Raw genomic sequence first — 6,536 nt, 5'->3', positions numbered from 1 at the left:
GCATTTCAACTCGAGGCAGAATAAACTAAGTCGCGAAGAATTCATTAAAATTGTTGCAAAATTTTCTTGTTCTTATTTTGATTTGGTCATTCGAAAAGCTTCTGGTATTATTTATTGCCAGCTATTTATGGTATGTGGAAAATTGTTGTAAACATAAAATATTTTTCTACAAGTTCGAGTCTTCATTCAATAGCTTCGGACACATTCTACTCTCATAGCAATGACTTGGTTTTATGTAAGATTCCATTTGATAAACATGACAAAGGCGACAAAACAGTGCCAAAAGAAAAGAAGACATGCTCTAGAGCAAGGGATATCTCATATTGCCAATGAACAAGTGAATGAATGAACAAGTTTTACCGTTTTACATGTAAACTGCTGAAGGTTTTGATCCAAAACGTAATCTTCTTCATTAGAAAGCAACATTGCTTACATTGGAAAATACTTTTACATATAGAATTGGTTAATATAAACCTTTGATATTGTTTTCATCATCATCATAAGGTCGTCAGTCTTAAGACTGACTGGACACGTACCTCCACTCTTTCCTATCCTGAGCTAATCTTCGCATTTCCCTAAATCCAGAACAACCCACATCCTTAACTATTTGCTTTATATAAACATAAGTGGATTTTATTAATTTTTTATATACCAACCTCAAAAAATTATTTAAGAAACAAAATCGGAATGAACATAGTCAAGAAATGCCAAATTCTTTAAGTAAGAGATGTAGTGGGTCTGACAGAAAATAAAACTTGATGTTTGATTTTGTCTGTCGTGTTCTGCACGGGTCCAGCCAGTTTATAAACAAAATTCGCACGGATTAATTAATTAAAACGAGATCGACTGCGGCTCGACGACGAACGTCGGTTATAATATTAGGGGTGCCCATGGACAGTTGAGGCCGTTCGTATAGTTGACGAGCGGCGCTGTTGATGCTGCCGCTTTTGCTATTGCCACCGCTGTTGTGTTGTAGACAGATTGCTGTCATGTAAATATGACTCCGGGCAGATTTAATTAACAATCTGCATATCGAAAATAATGCCAGATATGCACGGTTGGTTAACGCATTACCAGGCCACCCTACTGTGAACAAAACAACAGGGCAGGACTCAGGTTTACTCAATACGCGCTCCATGATCGGAAACCATGCTGTTACATTTTTGGCCAATCGAAATAAGTCTGAACAACTAATATAATTAATAATAGAAAATATCAGTGGCAGATTAGGTACCAATAAGTAGACCATGATCCCGCCCAACAAAGAGTTGAAGATATTGACTCCGTCTTCATAAGACTTATATTGACGAAAATGAGTTTTGACATAAATCTTGCATTTTCAATAATTTGGATGTAAAACAATGAAGAACATATAAATCATTATCATCAGTTGGGAAAATTTTAAAAAATGTCTAAATATCAAATATAAGTCTAGCATTTTTGTAAAAAAAGCAAGAAGAAGTAGAATTAAAAGTAACTTTTCAAAGCCTTCCGTCACCTAAACTGTTAGTTAAATTATATAATTATCAAATATGACCCATGAACAGATAACACCAATAAAATAATTCGAAGTGGTATGTATTCTGTCCAAACTGCCAGACGTGGATCGCGATTTCGATCTTTTTGGATCTCATCAGCGCGTCGCAGACAGCTCCGACAGAACACACACCAACTTTTACCTGCTGTCTTAACAGCGCGTTTTAGAAAATACTACAAATGGCGCGGTAAACGCCATCTGTAGTACGATGCTACATTTTAGGATTACGTGTGCTCCAACAAGGTCCATTTAAATATATGGATATCTACTTGCTGAAACGAATATATTATATTTTATTCGATTATGATAACGTGCCTATCACGTTGAGGTTAGCTACGCCTAGATTCGTTTCAGCAAGTAGATATCCATATATTTAAATGGACTTTGTTGGAGCACACGTAATCCTAAAATGTAGCATCGTACTACAGATGGCGTTTACCGCGCCATTTGTAGTATTTTCTTCAGATAACATCAAGTTTGTCTAAGAACAATTCCATAAAGCATATGGTAGGATTCTCAGTTCTTTGTAAGGTTTTGCAAGTGCTACGTTTAGGTACCTCATGAGATCCTTATGAGAAACTCATGGCTGTATACCTTACCTCATTATCGTTGATCTCTTTTTGAGGTTTTAATGATGAATCTACCCCCTCTATCGACATGGCTCTCATTTGTCACATGAAGCTCACAAACTACATGAGGAATGCCCCCTACAACTTCTAGTCGGATATAGCAACAGTCAACTCTCTGTTAGTTAGAGGGGTCACTTTTACTTTTCTATAATGGTATTTTCTTAAAAAAAATGTACTATTTTTGAAACATTTTAATATACCTTACTGATGTACATTTGGAGCGTAATTTTGATGAATTCTGAACCTTACGAGAATATTGATTCAATTTTATGGCTTGAAGACCATTAACCGTCAATAATATAAAACCGTACCTGAAATATTTTACTGAATGGGGTCCTGTTCACATTGTGGACGCACTCATTTCAACCGTAACTGTTAATTACTAATTTGTAACTCATTGCAATCTGTACATGAACGCGAGCTATTTTCCTTCGAGTATAATGGAGATTTTTTTTAATTAGATCGGCAATCGATTCGTGATTTTCCAATTATTGTGCTTCGGTCAACCGTGTGAACAAATTGAACCCACTATTCTCTCAAAATACCAAAACTCGTACAGAAGTATTTTCCTATACAATAGACAAGATAAAAAAAGGCGAAGTGTTATAATACTGCTTTCGTAATGCTTTACAACCATTATGGACAAATAAAATTAGTATACCTAGTATAATTATTGTTTGAAATTCACGAATAACTAAGTTTTTATTAAGAGTTTTCCAAGGATGTTTTAGATAGCAGACGATGGATCTCAAACATTTTAGGAGCCCCAAACAAATAATAAACATTTCAAAGGAAAGCTTTCATAGATGTTTTACCACAATCGTACTTTAAAAGTTCAGTATTTTGGTTATAAATTAGTAAAAACCTTGTTATTACAACATTAAGGAGTTTGACATTACAGGGTGCAGGAACATATGCTTAAATTTTCAAAATCTATCTGCATCACCACTGTTCAATATGACAAAAAGAAGAGACAGACTATAAATAGATAAAATTGACGATCGCTCCACCACCGATCGGCATAACCTAGAGGTTTAGTCCATTACTTAGCATTCGGGAGTACGCCAGTTCAATTCCGGGTCCGTCTGCCTTGGTCCAAGCTTTTCTGTAGTTTTCTTTAATTACTTAGACAAATGCTGGGGCAGTAATATTCCACAGATAATCTTTCGATCTCTTCTGTCTTCATTTCGTCTGTCTCATCTTTTTCATCTGAACCACCATCCACCCATTCCCACGATTCCTGAAAGGAGGCTGAAGAGGGCCTTCCACCCTAATTTTTGGCGCAGTCCGGAGGGACTACCCGCCCACCAGCATTAGTTGCTGGTGGGAATGAAACACCTAAACGGTTTTTTTTAATTACTCTACCAACAAACGTTTACCTTTTAAATTGTCATTATCATCATCATCAAACTATCTTCCTCATGATCATAAAATCTTCAGTTTGAAGACTGATTCGTCCAATTTTTGCTACATTTGCATTTCTCGAAAACTACAGCAATATACATCATGGATTACTTGACAACAGTAGCCTAGTCTGCTTATAAGATCTTTCACTAGCTCTTCGTTTGAGAAGGTAATAATGGCCTTAACATTTTGTATAAATATAAATGTTTTATTATTTTCAGTTTAATTGAAATTTCTTTGTTGTATTTCTGTGGTATCAACCTCCTTAAATAATGAAGAGAATTATGACATAATTTGGGAGAGGTTTTAGGCCAATAAAAGGCTTCCTTCGGATAAGTTCGGCACTTGTTTATAATGACGAAAATAATAATGGTGATAATAATTTAGATCATTAGATATATGGCTAACGAAGTTCATTTTATTCGTCTCTTTTCAGTTTGCTTAATTGCGCGAATTTTACGAAGACACGTTGCTTTGTTTTTCATCTTAATTACATCGTCGTCAAAGTCGTAACTCGACTATCAAACACGTTTGCCAACTTCATAAAACCAATTAAGCAGATCTCCGCGTCTTTCTTCGTTTCGTTGCTGTCCAATTAATTTAATTATGTGCCGCTCTATCTTCCGCTAATTTAATTAAAATACTACGCGCGTGGGCAGATTCAGATACCGTGTTACACGTACGTACATGTACCACGTATATCTATCGCATGTGTATGTATGTGTACACACATGTGTCGGTATTACTTGTAACAAACACTCCCAAAGTTTAATCTGTACCTACTTGTGTATAGTACAACGTCTAATTACAAATACTGACATATTAAACTGAGTTGTATCATGTCCTCAGCAGGTTTACATTACGTTCAACTAGACGACTTGACGTTGAATGCAATACATGTTACACATTGGCGTACGAACGTTCCGGGTTTTGTATAGGAACTTCAAAAAAAAAAAGCAGAACTTAAAAGTATTAGAATATCAAGCAAATTCAGCAAATTTCTACGGATGATGTTCAGTACGTTGCCTGTGTACTTATTCATGAAATCTGTTAAGTGGGTCGGCTTACTGATAAGGATTGAAAAATTTGAAATCAGCATCCGCGTCTAACAGTTTCGACAGGAATCATGGACATATAGGAGTAATGTACAGCTGTTAAGGGAAATGCGATGAGGTAGCATGTGCTCCCTGCTATTGTATAGTGTAACTAACCACCACGAAATTGTTCGTTCGATTTTGGGATTGTACCTATTAGATATGATGAGCTACGACATGGATTCAATTCAGCAAGTAAATATCCAGACGTAAATCGACCTTATTGAACTTATTGAATTCCACTAAATGAAGCATTGTATACAGATGGCGTTTATCGCGCCATTTGTAGGATTTCATATGACAGACCAATCTAAACTACCTTGCCAGCTTTCTCTTCAAGCAGTGAGCGCCGTGGCCTAGAGGTTTAGACCATTGCTTAGCATTCGGGAGGACGCTGGTTCGATTCCGGGTTCGTTTGCTTTGGTCCAAATTTTTCTGTGGTTTCCTCTGATGCTGGGGCATTAATATTCCACAGATAATCTTTCATTCTTTTCTGTCTTCATTTCGTCCGTCTCATCTTTCTCACCTGAACCACTACGAACCCGTTCCCACGATTCCTGAAAGGAAGCTGAAGAGGGCCTTCCGCCCTACTTTCCGGCGTAGTCCGGAGGGACTGTCTGCCCACCAGCGTTACTTTGGTAGGAATGAAACACCCAAAAGTTTTATTTCTTTTCAAGAACCGAGCGGCATAGCCTAGAGGTTTAGATTATTGCTTAGCGTTCGGAAGGACGCCAGCCGCAGCCGAATCCGGGTCCGTCAGCCTCGGTTTTTCTGTGGTTTCCTTGGATCACTTAGGCAAATGATTCCTAAAAGAATGCTGAAAAGGGCCTTCCACCTTACCTTCTGGCCTAGTCCAGACGGACTGCCGGCCCACCAGTTTTAGTGGCTAGAGGGAATAAGACAACCAAAAAAAAATCTCTTTAAGCAGTAAGTAGGAGGAAGAGAGATGTCCACCAACACGTTTGATTTTTGGAGAGCGTGGCCAGACCTACGGGGATCCTACTGTAGGTGGGTCTAGGTGAAATACAACAAGAGCTGGTTTGATAATAATAAAAATGCATGGTGTGTATTCGCGTGCCGACACTGATTTGCCCCCACAGTCGTGTAAAATCGCTACGGGATTGTAAAAAGAGTAATTTAGTATTTATTTTATTGTAAACCGTTCCATCGTGAGAGCGATATACCTAGTAATCCGCCACTGATTTGTTCCCTTTCAGCAATACGTAAAGCTTTGCAGTACGACCATCTCATTCTCATCTCGACTACATTATCGCAGTAAGCGTGGGTAAGGCAACCAAATTGTTGTCGTGAGACGATTACGGACGGTCGTTTGGAGGAAGGTGAGTAATTTGTTGACCCGCTGGAGCAGGGGAACCTCCAATTAGTGGTATTAATTAGCAGGCACTTGAATTTCTACCACCAGCGCAGCAGGCAGCACAGTCTGTATGGCGCGACGAAAGCCAGCACACGCATACAGGTGCACAATTATGTTGTAAAATTGTACATCGAAATGCTTTTAATATTGCTAATTTAACGGAATTACCCCGTGAGGATACTTTTCCATTTAACTTTACGTCTACAAAACGGAATACAACGCGTAATTCTTCTAAAACGGGGAGCACTGCTGGAAAACCGTTTTTTCAATTCCCTCCTTTTCCTTTTTCCTTCAATTATACGCCTTGTTTCTCTTCTATACTCTCTGTTATTTTTATATGTTTACCAACGAGAAAACACGACAGCAAAAACATAAATAGAATCATCAGTTTAATTCAGCTCTTTAAATTAGGTACATGCTACACACTACTATCAACATGAAATCAATTCTCGGCTCATGAATTTTACAAACACAACTAAAAAAAAATAAGCTTGATT

The sequence above is a fragment of the Agrilus planipennis genome, unplaced genomic scaffold (genome assembly GCF_000699045.2).
Source record: "Agrilus planipennis isolate EAB-ADULT unplaced genomic scaffold, Apla_2.0 scaffold212, whole genome shotgun sequence".
Classification (NCBI taxonomy): Eukaryota; Metazoa; Arthropoda; class Insecta; order Coleoptera; family Buprestidae; genus Agrilus; species Agrilus planipennis.
This window is presented reverse-complemented; position numbering follows the sequence as displayed.